The 15806-nt window shown below is 37.2% G+C and overlaps 1 protein-coding gene across 20 annotated transcripts in view; it reads left to right on the forward strand.

Moving 5' to 3' along the window:
- Positions 1–15806, forward strand: part of BACH1 (BTB domain and CNC homolog 1) — a 451645-nt gene that overhangs the window by 2343 nt on the left and 433496 nt on the right. Inside the window, exon 2 of one of the 20 annotated variants that reach the window (XM_054675105.2) lies at positions 3580–3698. The exons of 17 other annotated variants lie outside the window; for them this stretch is intronic. The gene's annotated coding sequence lies outside the window, so the exon portion shown is untranslated. Of the gene's footprint in view, positions 1–3466; positions 3699–3737; positions 9240–15806 lie in introns of those variants that run through there. 2 more of the 20 variants (XM_009449570.3, XM_016938455.4) reach the window with 2 other exon arrangements.

Genomic DNA, 15806 nt, shown 5'->3' on the forward strand with positions numbered 1-15806 from the left:
GCGGTTGGTTTAATGTATGTGATCTGAAGTGCAGTGATGTGTAAAAGGGTGCAGTGGAAATACTTGAAGATAATCTACACATTGGAGTGTAATATGTATAGCATATGTAAAAATTAGTTTGTACTGTTACTCCTTGAAATCTGTTTTTTTTTTGTTTGTTTGTTTTTTGCCAAGCTTACGTTCTCTTAATGAAGATTAATAAGACGACATATTCAGTAAATCCCTTGGGAAGTGGCATTTATTCAGAATATCAACCTCCTACTAGTGCTGGGGGCGGGTGGCGGCGGTGAGGGTGGTTAGTATTTACCATTCAGTTAAATCTCATGTGCCATGTGCCTTCTACACCCCTGTACTGTGAGAGGTGATGCTCAGAATAACAGTTGCAAAGCCCGTTAAAATTACCACTTGTCAGATTTTCTCTTCATAGTGCTGATCTCTCCATGACTTATGTTTTAGGAATCACCACCTCTCTTCTAATTTTCTGACTAATGTTCTGTTAATGAGAGAATTGTCTTAACCCTAAAACCTGCATTCCCTGAGCATTCTAGACAGAGGGTTTATTTTATGTGGTGGAACGATGATTTTTGAGATTGTTTTGATTTAAAATATATGTCAAATGAGGTAATGTACCGATGGCCAAGGTATGGGTAATTTGAGTGCAATTCGCCAGAATCCGTGCCCCTTGGAGGGAGTAAACATTTCAGGACTGCAGCTAAAACATTGACTTACACTAGCCTGAAGCCCAGGCACCTGGCTTACACAGTGCACTAACATAACTGAAGTCTGGGTTTGATCACTGTACAGTTGACAAAGAAGCAGTAAGCAGAATGGTTAAAAAGTAGTTCTGGAGCCAGACTGCTTAAGGTCAGGTTCTGGTTGTGTCACCCACTTTAAAGCCTTGGGCAAGCTCTTCTACCTGGTAACTAGTGCCTCATTGTTTCCTCTGTAAAACAGGGGTGGTGATAGTAGAATCTATATCAGAGAGGTTGTTGTGAGGATTATATGCGTTAATTCGGGGTAAGTGGTTAGAACAGTGCCAGCTTTATAAGAAACATCAATAAGCGTTAGGTGTTATTATCTGTTGTTCAGAATCAGGGAAGTACTTAGTTACACAGTAGTGTTTTATAGCTGTTGAGAGCTGAATTGCCAGCATTGATCACAAGTGAGACTGGAAAAACAACCCGGGGAACACTCTTATGTTAAGTCAGTAGCACCATCTCAAACATACATCCAACTTCTGAGGGCAACGAACACAGGACATAGCTTTTTACTTAAAGGAATCTTAACAGTCTCAGCGGAGTGCTTGAGGTAGTCACTAACCAGTTAATTGAAACTGGCTTTTACGAAATAAAAACACTTGCCATTCTTTGGCTAGTCTTTTCCACGTTGTAGTTGACATTGTGGCCTGGCAGCTGTAGTAACCTGTCCACCCCTCCCTTCTTGTTAATACCAGAACAGAACTAGTTTCTCAGTACATATTCCTGGGCCCTATCCAGTTTGTTGGAAACATTTAGAATGTAAATTTGTAAGCTAATTAGTTTCTTCTAAGTATTATGTTTTCTTTAGATGATATGCCTGTACTAATACAGAAAAATTATCCATGAAATGGATATGAATACAATGGACATATTTATCGTATAGCTTTTTGTACCTGTTAGTAATTCAGAAAGGTTGTGTTATTTTGACCATTCTTTCACCCAGATTGTAAGTTTCCTGATGGTGAGAATCTGTGTCTTTCTGTTTTATCTCCTATGGCACTCTGAATGTGCCTTGGCTGTGTTTCTTTAATAAACTGTTGGTTGCTGAACTGGGTGGTATGATATGTGTTCATTCTAGTTCTGTGATTTTGGAACTTGGGAATGTTTAACAGATTGAAGGAGAGAACATCGTGTGTGGTACCTTGTAAGTGTGCACTGAGTTGAAATTCTTTTGATTATTTAGCTTTCTACTTTCTGTTTTTATCATTGGTGTGATTATTGAGAAGGCAGCTGGAATTAAGTAATTCTAGTTCATCTCCTAAGATAGACATAAAACTTGTCTTGTGACTTATTTTTACCCATAATTGGATTAGAATTGAATTGAGCAAAATATAATTTGGTTTTCTAGATGTTAAATGTCTTATATGTCTAATACTTTGAATATCACTCCTCTAGAACAGGTTCTTTGTTTTATTTAGGATCAGGGACAGGTTAGAAAATATTCATAGGATAATAAAGAACTGCCCTGAAGCAAACGTGAGGAAGAAGAAATAGTGGTAACCAGAATCTTCGTTGTTAATGACCAGTGTAGAAACACAGTGGGCATGCAGTGAAATTGGCTGGCAGCTGGTTCCTTCTCAGTACGGGCACAATTTAGAAAATGTTACATTAATGCAGCTGAAATTTTGTGCAGATCATGTTATTTGAAAAATAAATGTAAACACTTTTTGCAATGCCTTAGGAAAGTCATCGTTCAAACTAATATTTTTGTAATAAACTAGTTATTCCCAGTTTTTTTTTCTTTTCTTTTTTTTTTTTGAGATGGAGTATCACTCTGTCGCCCAGGCTGGAGTGCAGTGGCGCGATCTCGGGTCACTGCAACCTCCACCTCTTGGGTTCAAGCAATTCTTCTGCCTCAGCCTCCGTAGTAGCTGGAATTATGGGGCACCCCCCACCATGCCCAGCTAATTTTTGTGTTGTAGTAGAGATGGGTTTCACCATGTTGGCCAGGCTGGTCTTGAACTCCTGACCTCAAGCAATCCACCCGCCTTGGCTTCCCAAAGTGCTGAGATTACAGGCGTGAGCCACTGTGCCTGGCCCCTAATTATTCCCAGTTTCTTTCAGGTAAAGTTTTTTTCACTTTTTAAATTTATCATTTTTTTAGATCAGATCAGTCATAGTGGACAGTTGCACTCTACTTCCCCATCCCTCATTAAAGTGGAATTACACTAAAAAAGGTTTTCAATTCCTTTGTAGCCTGGACATTAGTAATAGCCTACCTCCAAGGCTGTAGAGTAAATAGTATAGTAAGGGAAATGTCCCTCCCTCCCCCTACACACCTTTTTTCCAGTTATCTCTTCTTTTTATTGATTTGTCTGCCTCCAGGACCCTAGGGAGGTGTTTTTGTCCTAAGGAGGTGAACTCCTGAGGGTCCTATTGAAGAAATAGGGCGACCTATCCACCCAACTTCCTCTTGACTGATATCTTCACATGCTTAATGCCTTATTCATTTTCTAAAGTGTGCCAGCGTCTTTCAGAAGTCAGCTAAATTAGTGCAGTTGCTCATCCATCAGACAGTTTTGTTATAAAATATGTGGCTATAAAAGATTGAATAAATTTATTAGGTTGTAATTTCATTAATGTGTATTTTATATTTAAATATTATTTTAAAAAATGTACAGTGGTTATCTGATCTTGGCCCAGGCCTCTTCAATTTCCAGTGTACCTGATGTCTCTTTATCAACTGTTTTTCTGAGGTGTATCTCAGCCTGGCTCTGGGTACTCCCCTAGGTAAGAGTCATAATTCAGGTTGAAAGAGGTAAGAAAAAAAAAAAGCTTTTGGCTTTTGTAATCTTGTTTTTTTTTTTTTCTTTCACATTAGCAAAAGACTGTTGAAGTAGAGAGCATTTTGCCCAGCTCACTTGGATTCTTTGCTGGCATGCCTTCAGTTTCAGTTGTCATCCAGAGAAGTCAAAGGAAATGCTGCTTGGGGATGAGCATGTAATTACGATTAACTTTCCCTACTTCGTTGTCTCTTTGTGGTAAAAGACTGTCACAAGTGCTATTCAAACTATAGGTATTTTTTTTTAGATTTCTAAAAAGTATATTTTGTCTCTGGGGCCTCCTGTCTTTGGACTAGTTTGTCTTCTTCCAGACCCCAGAAAGGCTGGGCCACCTTTTCTTCTTTGAGCAGGTTGGCAACAGTGGTCACAAATAGCAGAGGAGCTGAGATTCTAGAGAGCTATCCTACCACTGCTTCTCAGATGCCAGTGTGGAAACAGCCTCTTCTTTTTTGTTGAATTAGCTCGGAACAGCTCTCTAATCTCTGAAGAGTGAGGAAAAACTGTGTTTTTAAGTTTCAAGGCTAAGGCACTTTGTTCTCTTTTCTCCCTGTTCCTGCTGCTGTTCTCCCCCAACTCACATGAACGCATACTTAACTTTCAGTGTATGTGGACAGTAGGGTTGCTAAATTCATGTCAATATTTGTGGCATTCCTACATGTTAGGCATTTGGTTTACATTTAACTTATGAAACAAATGTTTAGGCTTTTATAAGCCAGGAACTTTTCCAGATATTGGCAATAATGAACTTTTCAGAAGTTACAGTCTAATAGACAGGCAAACTATTCCCATAGCATGCTATAGTAGCAACATGTAAAATGTGTTGTGGAACCACAGACTATTAAAAGCCTAAGTTTTGGGAAATCAAGAAAGCCTTAGGGATGTTTAGTGATGAATGCATAGGTTAGTGGAGGAAACAACTTGTATCAACTCAATTTGAGAAGCTTAGCTGTGAATAAGAGGAGAGAGAAATAGATTTTAGTAGGGAGAAGTTGGGTCAGGAAGAGTGTGTGTGTGTGTGTGTGTATTTAAAAATCCAGTCAATGGAAAAAGGTTGAAGATGCAGGCAACGTCCTTGTTTTGTCCTTGGCAAGTTCCTCTTATGGTTGCAAGATGGCTGCCACAAGTTCAAGTGTCACAAGAAAATATGACTTAAGTTTCCTGGAAGAAGACACACTTTTTTTTTTTTTTCCTAGGTTGTTTCTATCAGTGAGAAAAATTTTTCCCTAAAGCCTCATAGTAGATGCTACCTTGTCCCTCTCTCCTCTCTTCATAGGTCAGCATTGCACACAAGCCAGTGCCTAAATGAGTCAAGGTCAAGTACCGCTGTGATCGGCATAAATGGATCGTGATTCTTCTTAGGTTGTGGCTGGGGTCTACTTCCTCGGAAGTTGATGGCCTCGGGTTGAGAGTAGATACGTGAGCACAGTCAGGGTTTGGTTAGAAAGTGAGGGGGTGAATGGTGTTGTGCAGTTAACAGTGACATCCTTGTCTACTAGTTCTGCCACCACTACACTTAGATACAAACTTCGGAGGAGAAAAAGAAAATGTGCTTGCCTTTGGATTTGGAATTTTAGGTGACTTTTTTTCCTTTTATATGCCATTTCCTTCTATGATCAAGTAGCACTTTTACAATCAAATCAAATCAATGGTTTATTTAAAAATTATTTAAAAATTGAAAATGCCAATTTTGCCAATAAATATATATAGAAGAAATAAATTTTTTTTTCAATGCTTTAAACATTTCAAAAGTTCCCTGCCATTGTCTTATTCCTTTCAGGGAGAGGAGAACATATAATTTTATCTTGTAGTTTCTGATTATGTGTATACTAAGAGGACTACTCTGTCCCTCAGTCCATAGTGCACACCCACCTGTGGTCTCTATGGCTTGCACTGAGTGCTGAGGCCAGCCTGGCTCAGATAGAATTGTTAGTTCATTGGCTAGATGGGTCAGGATTCTTTAGAATGCAAATTCTTGAATCAGGAGTACAAACAGGAACATCTTCCTTTTTCTACACGCTCATTCCCCTCCTCGAAGGGAAAGCTGTCCCGTAGTTAGCTTATTCGTCATTCTTTTCAGACTTTAAAATTAATGCCACCTTAAGTTTATACAGTATTCTTGTAGTACTCCTAACTTTTCTGTTTTGCTGTATGTGTACATTGTAGAAAGATTAAATCAAGCTAATTAACATGTCCATTACCTCACTTACCTTTGTGTGTGTGTGTGTGTGTGTGTGTGTGTGTGTGTGTGTGTGTGGTGAGAACCTTTAAATCTACTCTCTTAGCAATTTTGAAATACAGTAGGATCCCCACCCACTGTTTTACTTTCAGCAGTTTGTTACCTGTGGTCAAATGAAGTCCAAAAATATTAAATACAATAGATATTTTGAGAAAGAGACAAACATCACATTCACATAACTTTTATTACAGTATATGGTTATAATTGTTGTATTTTATTATTGTTAATCTCTTACTGTGCTTGATGAAAAAGCATAGTATATATATAGGGTTTGTTACTACCTGCAGTTTCAGGTATCCACTGGGGTTCTTGGAATGTATCCCCTGTAGATAAGGGGGACACCTGTGTATGTTGTTACAAGTATGGTCACTGTGTAAAAGCACTTTTATATTTCATTCTTGTTCCTTCTCAATCGCAGGTCTGGGTGCTTTCTGTGCTGTGAAAGGCAGACAAATAATGTAAATCCTAAACACTTGAGTGTTGTAAATTTACAAAATGAAAATTGCTCAATGGTTGTTTCTTTTTGAGAGTAACAAATAGACTGTGATAAATGGCCAGAGTAGGCTTCTGAACTGGTATTAGTTTTTTGGATAGAATTTAGAAAGACTTGTACTACCAATATAATTTTTGTCTCAGATAAATGCAATAGTATTTGCCTACTCAGTAGTTCCTCAGATGCTATTTAAACTGAGCTATATTTCAGCTTTATTTATAGGCTGCAAATTGTTCCTTATTTGGCTGAATCTTGTGGTTATGATATAATGAAAAGTAGTTACTGAGATCACTGGTGCAAATCTGTAGCTTGGAAATCCTCATTTTAGAAATGATTATTTTGACTCCCAAGTTAAATAGTAAAAAATAGACTTATGTTTTTAGTTTTAGCTATGTATATTGAGAAACTGTGGCCCTACGGTGGCTGTTAGGGATTAGTGGATTAGGTTGTTTTTAAATAAGACATTTCAGTTTAGTATCTCTACTTGAATAAAACAGTTTCAAATTTGTGATTCATATGATATACTGATTGCCGTATGGTAACTTCTGTTTTATTTAATTAAAATTGTTAACATTCTTTTTTATACTCTTAAGCACCTCCCTCCACCCTCACCCCCCTTTTTGACTCAAATTTTATTGTGAGTTGGTGTATAGTTAGGAATTTGAAGAGCACTTTTTTTGTTTATTTTATCTTTTTGGTTACTATGCATACTATGTGTGTCAACTCTTAAACCTGCAGGGGGTCATTTTGGCCATCAACTAGTTTTAGGGCTTTTGCCTCCTAAAGAATATGAATTATGGTTATAATTTTTACAGTTTAAAAAACAAGATGGCATATGAAGAATATTTCATTATGAAAATAGAACATGGATGCTTAATCCTCTATATTGAAAGTAACTTGTAGTGAAATACTTCCTAGTGTTCTCTTCTTCTAGTTGTCCATATGTAGTATGTATAACTATAGACCTTGATGATTTAAGTTGAGCACAGTTTAGTGTCAGGTTCCTTTCAGTGATGCATGAGATTGGTTATATGATCTAGTGAGTGTTATTTAGAAATTAATTCACCAGACCCGGGTGTGGTGGCTCACGCCTGTAATCCCAGCACTTTGGGAGGGCGAGGCAGGCAGATCACCGGAGGTCAGGAGTTCGAGACCAGCCTGGCCAACATGGTGAAACCCTGTCTCTACTAAAAATATGAAAATTATCTGGGCGTGGTGGTGCTCGCCTGCAATCCCAGCTACTTGGGAGGCTGAGGCATGAGAATCGCTTGAACCTGGGAGGCAGGTGTTACAGTGAGCCAAGATTGTGCCACTGCACTCCAGCCTGGGTGACAGAGTGAGACTCTGTCTCAAAAAAAAAAAAAAAAAAAAAAGAAAGAAAGAAATTCACCAAATATTGATTAATAAGGGGAAATTTGTTGTTCCACAAATGCCCATTTAATCTGTTTGTGTAATAGTGTTCCTTCTCATCACACACAGGATACTTGGGGTATTTCTTGAACTCCTTGTTCTTCCATCCCTCCTCAGTTTTACCTACTCTTCCCCCACATACCACTTGAGTCATGTAACATGAATTGAAATGTAATATTTGGACCTGGGAGCAGAGACTTTTTCAGTCTTTAAATTATTGCCCTTCTCAAGCCTTTAGTTTCCTTATCTGTAACAGAAGCGGGTCATCCTGGATGAATGTGCTTTTTTAATTGGAAATTCTTTAGGTCTGTGAAATTAGCCGTTATTTTGGGCAGACTTGTGCAATTTTAATATTTTCATTTTATCTTGAGATCCTTATTAAGCTTAACTGAATTTTTATTATAGGAAGTGTTAAGCCAGGTAATTTACAGAAGATCACACGGTTGATGATATCAGTAGAGCGTTAATCTGATTATCCACAGCTGCTGGTAGCCTTAAAATAACCTAAAACGTGATTTCCTGTTGTCCTTAATAATTCTGTGTGTTTAACACTTCATATTTTTCAGAGGGCTTCGTGAGACAGATAGGGTGGGAGCTACCTACTTAGGCTATCTATTCAGTTTCACACATGCACATTTGCCCTTGTTCACATGGCTAGACTTGACTTGATGGGTCTTTCCTCCTCATTTTCCTATAGCAGGGTTGTCTCATTTTTTTTAAACACCAAGTCTTCTTTTTATTTTAGGTTTCTATAAAATTTAATTTATTCTTTAGTAATTTATTGTGAAGAATCTGCTAAGTTTTAGAGCCCATCAACTTATCATGTAGTGACAAACCAATTATCTGCTGATGACTGTAGGAAATATCTACTCTAAAGGGGGAAAATGTAATTGGCAATCTTTGGGAGATTTCACGACAATCAAAATAATTGTGAACTATCTTTTTAACCAAGGCACATTTTTTGTTTGTTTATAGTTATTTATTCCAACATTTTTCTGATTATAAAGTAGTATGTATTTATGGTTAAGAATTTGAATGCAGAAACAAAAATTACCTAGATCTTACCATGCTAATATTTTAATTATATATCCTAACAAGGCATGGTGATGGTGATGAGGGTGGCAACCAAGATTTCTGGACATACTGAATTGGTGATGCCTATTAGACATACAGGTAGTAATTTGAGTATGCAGTTGGCTATATGAGTATGAAATTCAAGAGAGAAGTCAAGATTGGACCAAATACGAATATGGGAGTGTTCAGCAAGTCAGTGAAGTGATCGTGTCTCCATTGTGGGTCCAGATGTGTTCACCTAGGGAGTGTGTGCAAAGAAGAAACCAGAGGATTGTGGTATCCTGGAAGCCAAGTGAAGACAAGGTTTCAGGAAAGGAATGATCAACTTGTTAAGTATTGCTGAGATGCTGTGTAAGAAGACTGAACATTTGCCATTTGGTGATGTGGAAGCTGTTGAGCTTCACTAAATGGTTTCCACGGAGTGGAGGGGAAAAGGCTTGTTTGAGTGGCCTCAAATGAAATTGGGAAGAGAGGGAAGAGACAGTGTGAGTATAAATGGTTCCTTTTGGAAATTCAGTACAGGAGAGCAAAGAATTATAGATCGAGGGGTATAAGGAGGGTCAATAAATTTTAAGAGAGGATCCATTATTCATCAGTTCCATTAAAGGCAAACGCAAAATTTTATTATGTGCGTGGTTTTCTGGTGGAAGTTCAATAGATTTCATCAGATTCTGTAAGGCAGAGAACCAGTGCTCTAGTGATTTGGCAGTTCAACAGCTCATTTTTCTGGAGGATACCCTTAAAATTTTAACTGATTTAAATTAATATTCACCAGTATTAAATAGTATGTGTAACATCGTACCCAAACAAGATGTCTTTCTGTATTTTTTTCTTTCCTTCTCTTAGTTTTGTTAAAATCTTTTTAGTTCAGAATATTCTCTATCAAATGCCTTTTCTATTTGAAGACTCTCCTAAAAAGTTATATTAATACTTGCAACCAAGTTATCAACCATTTACATTTAACTAAATTTTGCTACTTTTGTTTACTATCTATTTAAACATTTTAAGTTTGTGTTTTTAGTCAAAGTAATACTTGTTGGTTTTTGTTTGTTCTTTTAAGTACAGAGAACAACCTTATCTGCTGCACCTCACCCCCTAATTCTGCTTCAGAGTTATGTGCAATGTTTACTGATTTCTGCTATTTAATTTTTTTGGTGGATACCTCTGTCTAAAATGTTTACACCTCAGTTTATTTATCAACCTAAGATATTATCTGTTGACTTGGTATTACTGTGGATGATGATTTCATTTACTCTACTATCCCCCCACATGTATTTGTAATCTTATTATTCCACTTCTACTGTTGATCACCTCTGCAACTCCAGCTCTAAACATTTTTTTTCTATTTCTTTTTCTTGTCTCATTAATCCGAGGCAGTGCCTTTTGACTCTGCACATTGTAAGTTGTATGGAAATACCATTCCCATTCTTCCTGATTCTGTCTCCTAGCCTGCTTTATTTTGTCAAGGTTAATAATATTTACATTCTATGCTATAGTTATAATTAAGTCTCTCATTATTTGTCTATTCTAAAAGTTGAAAAAAGTCACAGAGATGTAAAGTGACATGCTTAACTGACAGTGGAGTCCTCAAGTTATAAAGTGCTATTAATCTTTTGTGCTGTCCACCCATAGCTATCCCTAGAGCAGCGCTAGCTGCTGTTTGGCAGTTTCTGGAGAAGTCTTTATGTCCTTACTTGTGCTCCCTGATAACAACTCTGTCCTCATCTTCAGCCCCTGATTGTGGGATTTTAGGGGTATCTGAGGTGTAAGTATTTAGAAAGTGGTGTAGACAAACCGTGGAGGAGGCTGAGTTGGGAAATTTTACGTGTTGGGGGAATTTTCATTCTTTGCTTTTTTCCCCTCCCCTCTTTCTTGTGGGAGCCTTAACTGGGATAGTAACAATTGCACCCGCCTCTCTGCCCATTAGTTGCTCATCTTAGAAAATCTACAGTTAACATATTTAGTGGCGAAATACTTAACACTTTCCTTATATGGGAATGAGATGAGGATACCCACTGTCACCACTCTCACTATTCGGTCATTGCAATAAGGGAAGAAAAAGAAATAAGCATAAAGACGGGAAAGAAGTAAAATTGTCTCTGTTTGCAGATGACATGATTGTGTGCATAGAAAATCCTATGGAATCCACAAAGCAGCTATCCGAACTAGTAAGCAAATTAAGGTTGCAGAATTCACGGTTGATATTTAAAACGATAATTTTGTTTTTACACAATAGCAACAAAACAAAAGAGAAAATGAAGTTTAAAAAAACCAACTCTGTATGCAGTAACTATAAACATTAAATGCTGAGGAATATAGCAAAAGCTTCACAAGCCCTCTACTAAAAAGATCATAATAATGCTGAGATAAAGAATGCCTAAGTAAATGAAGAGAGATGCCATATTCATATACTGGAGGACTCAGTTTTTTAGATGTTGGTTCTCCCCAAATTGATCTATATTTTCATTGCATTCCTAATCAGAATTCAACTAGCTCTTACAGTAGAATTTAATAAGAATTAAAAAGCCCAGAAGAATTAGACATTTCACAAAAGAAGGTATACAAATGGCTAATAAGCACATGTAAGGAGGCTCAACATCCATTACTTATCAAGAAATGCAAAGTAAAACCACAGTGAGATACCACCATACATATCAGGATAGGCAGGATTAAAAAGATGACAGTACCAAGGGTTAATGAGAATGTAGAGCACGGCTGTCCAACCTTTTGGTTTCCTTGGGCTGCATTGGAAGAATTGTCTTGGGCCACAAATAAAATACACTAACACTAACGATAGCTGACAAGCTAGGAAAAAAAAAGGTCCATGCATGATTTTCATGCTATCTGCCACCACAGATGAAACAAAACAGTCCTCACATTCAAAGGGATGGACACGTCTTACGTAGAGCATTCTAATTAATTGCCATACATTGGAATTGTCATACACTGCTGGTAGCAAGATAAAATGATACAGTCACTTTGGAAAACTATTCAGTAATTTCTAAAAAGTTAGGCATGTGCCTATAATATGACTCAGCTCTTCTACTCCTAGGTGTTTACCCAAGAAAAGTGATACACGAAATATATGTCCATGCAAATGTTCATCAAAGCTTTATTACAATAATCCCAAATTGAGAACAATGCAAGGGTACATCTTTATTATAGTAGTCCATCAGAGTCAAATGGATAAACAAATTGTGGCATATCCATGTAATGGAGTGTTATTTTGTAATACAAAGGAACATCTGATGTATGCAACAACATGAATGAACCTCAGAAACATTAAGTGAAAGAAACCCGAAGTAAGAGTACATAATATGTGATTCTATTTGTATAAAAAGAAAATGCACATTAATCCATAGTGACATAAAGCAAATTATTGGTTACCTGGAATCAGGCACAGGGAAGGGTACATGTCAATGCCCTTGGAGGAAGGGGCGTGTGAAATTTTGAGGACTGATGGAAATTTTGTCTTGGTTGGAGGGGTGGTGGTGGTTTTATGCACATATACAGTTGTTAAAGGTCATTGTATTGCATGCTTTAAATAGATATGGTTTATTCTATATAAATCATACCTCAAAGTTGCTTAACAAATAGTGACTGACAAAGGCATGACAGAAAATATGTATTCAGTAAAAAAGCTTTACTGATGTGGACCAATTCTAGTTACTAGTTCACATTTTCATAGCAGATAACAATCCTATTCAGAATCAAGTAGCAGCCAAATATGTTAAGCAAATAAAAGACTTCATTGTTTCTTAAACTCTTTGTAGTAAGAAGGTATAACAGTGGAATCTGTTAGTCTTGTTTTGGTTCTGGAGCTTGGATTTCCTGTGTTCCTTCTCATCTTTGTTCCAGTATTTACTTCCAAGCTCTTCTAAGCTTATGACCTGAAATTATCCAAGTTGGTTTTGATCATTTGGGAAGTAAAACACCATTTATTTTTGACCTTTGAGGAGTCTATAACTTTAACAAACTCCTCTAACAGTTCACACTCTTCTCCTCTAAGCTTAACTTTAGTTTCATAATTTCGAATATGGATTTAGACCCAGCAACTATAACAAAAGGTCCATGACTTAACTATATAGTTTTTAATGTTAGGAAAAGTAAATGAAAAATCTTGCCTGTATGGGACCTCACATGATGTTGTAATAATCATGAGCTGCAAAAATTGTAGTGATTCCCTCCCACCCCATTTTTAAAAAAGCGGTGGCATCTTTAGTTATATAACAGTTCTAATGTAAATTACCCGGTTATTTACTCCTCTAACAATGTCATCATTTTTGGTGTTGCTGTAAGCTCCTCTGCTACTTACCTTAGTTCAAACTTTTTTTTTGTTTCCCATTTTCATTCAGCCTTTTCAAAATATATTTGTCAGTGTACCTTATCCAATAATACTTAAGGATTTTCTTAAGGCTGAGAGAAATAACTTTAGAAAATGTGACTATCAAATACAAATGTTTAAACAGTTATGATATTTAAGCCTGTAAACGGTTAAAGAAAATAACAGCTTGGTCATGGAGTTACTCTTCCAGACTCTCCTGGCAGGTGAGTCAGGTCTTAGGACCTTGGGAAGAATGTTGTCTTAAATTACTGTCCTGAATTAAGTTTCCACAGACTTTCTGATGTTAAGTTTTTTTCAGAATTACAGAATGATGAAAAGCCATGTCTTTAGAATTTTTCTTATGGGAATCTCCACCTTAAATTTAAAATCATTTTTAAAATAAAGGCCCTTAAAGGAGAGTTAAGGGTGTAGACACAGGATACTGTTGGATCTTTGCCATCCACTTGAAAAATTGAATGTAAGGTTCACCTAATTTCAGAAGAACACTCAAACTTTGGGTATCTTAGGTGTATTGTAACAGGAACTGACTGGCTTAGGGGAGTTTGAAGCTTGGGCTTAGGGAGGTTAGCTTTCTTAGCTTAGGGAGCTCAGAAAGATGTCATAGTAGAGGAATTTCCCTGTCTTCTGAGCCATTGAATACCCTGCCCTGAAATTGAGTGAGGTGAAAGTAATTGACAGGTTGATGAAGGTGATGTTAGGCAGAAACAGTGAGGAGGCAAAGGTGGAAATTCCAAATAGCCACTAGAAATGCGAGAAGGCAGGTTTTGAGGAATGGACTGGGCTGCAGATCAGGGCACTGCTTTTATAAAAAGGCTGGCACTTGCCCGTATGCACCGTTCCTGATGTCCACTGGCCACCACTTGTGGCCAACCACACACACACACACCCTTGACTAACAGAACTATTTGTGAAATAATTGTTCTCATTAATTGAATATTATGGTTAAATGAAAATTGACCAGGAAAGTAGTTTTTGTTTGAAGACTTACTTCAAATAAATACCTTTCCAGATGTCCACATTCCTGTGTAAATTGATTATAATGATCATTATTATCTTTTTTACTTGAGGCATCATTCTCATTTTGAACATATCTAGGTTATGTTCTTGAAGGGACAGTCTTTTATTTGTGTTTTCTTGGCACTTAGTGCATCATGTGGCCCAGCTAACACTTGTAGGAAGAACATTTGTCATTTTTCAATGAAGATAAAAAATGTATGGTAGCCTTTTTTTTAAAAAAAAAAATTTGAGGTGTTATTTATTGTACCCTTCTACATTGAGAATTAAAACACAACATAATCTATTGAGACTTGAGGTAGATAAAATTCTAGCTCTTTTTCACACATGGAACTTTATACAAAGTTATCTTCTGACTTTCTGTTAGATGAAATATTGTAGACCTGGTTCCATGATCACATGTTCACCTTAGGTTTTTAAGAGTTTTTTTTCCTTTAAATAAATTATCTTTATATAATGTGATAAAGCCACAGCATCTTGTTTTCTGTATGATTTTGAAAGCAAAAATGTCAAGTAGTAACTATATCAAAACTTAAATTATGTGCATTCAGCAGAGAGCAGAAGTTATTTCCTAATTGAGGTGTAGGAAGCTTTAAAATGCTTATTCATCCTTTATCAGCACTAGTGAATGAATTGGCAATTTCCTAAGGTCAGCAAACTTTTATTTTGAATGATAACAATAGTATTTCTAAGAATATAGAAAAATGCAGGCGTAACACAGGAGTCCAAATTTAGTATTAAGTTAATAGAATTTTAGATTCTGGAAGGCTGGAGTGTTTTTAGGTTTGAGAAATGTTAGAAGGTGCATGATGGATGTTAGAGGACATGAAGGTGCCGTTCTTGTCTGATGTAGTTGTTACATAGTTATTGGGTAAAAATGGATTGCTGACCACTTAGATGGTTTCCAGGATTAGGAGAAATGATTTTCAGAACACTTCTGTAGTGCCTCATGCTAATGAAAGCAAAGGGCAAGGTGTTTTCATTACTGTAGGTCATATGTATTGGCCATGTTTATAGTTGCCAATCCTTGCTCTTTTTTGGCCTGTTGTTGCAGGTATGTCTTTGACTTCCAGAGGGATGAGCTGGCCTCTTTTTTGTCCCTCAAGTCTCTGGAAAAGCTGTCCAAGAAATTTTCTCTGAATGCTTGGCTCAGTGGCATTGTTCCACATATGTTGGAATAGGTGACTGGGCTGTGTTTGGAAGAAGATCTAGATTGGGGTCCCCAACCTCCGGGTTGCACAGCAGGAGGTGAGTGGCTGTCCAGTGAGCATTACTGCTTGAGCTCCACCTCCTGTCAGATCAGCAGTAGCATTAGATTCTCATAGGAGTGTGAACCCTATGGTAAACTGTGCATGTGAGGGATATAGGTTGCGCAGTCCTTATGAGACTCTAATGCCTGATGGTCTGAAACAGTTTCATCCTAAAACCATTGCACCCGCCCATGTGGGGAAAATTTGTCTTCCATGAAACCCATCCCTGGTGCCAAAAAGTTGGAGACTGCTGATCTAGATGATCTCTGTTTTGTTTCTGTATTAAAAATAAGAAATTACTCATTCAGCAGCATGTACCTGTGTTGGACCAGGTCCAACAGGTCCAACAGGTATGCTTGGGTTATGGCAGGGAACAAATCAGACAAAGTTGTGACATTTAAACAGAGAACTAAAAGGTGAGGCATTAGCTGGCTGAAGAGTAG

The sequence above is a fragment of the Pan troglodytes genome, chromosome 22 (genome assembly GCF_028858775.2).
Source record: "Pan troglodytes isolate AG18354 chromosome 22, NHGRI_mPanTro3-v2.0_pri, whole genome shotgun sequence".
Classification (NCBI taxonomy): Eukaryota; Metazoa; Chordata; class Mammalia; order Primates; family Hominidae; genus Pan; species Pan troglodytes.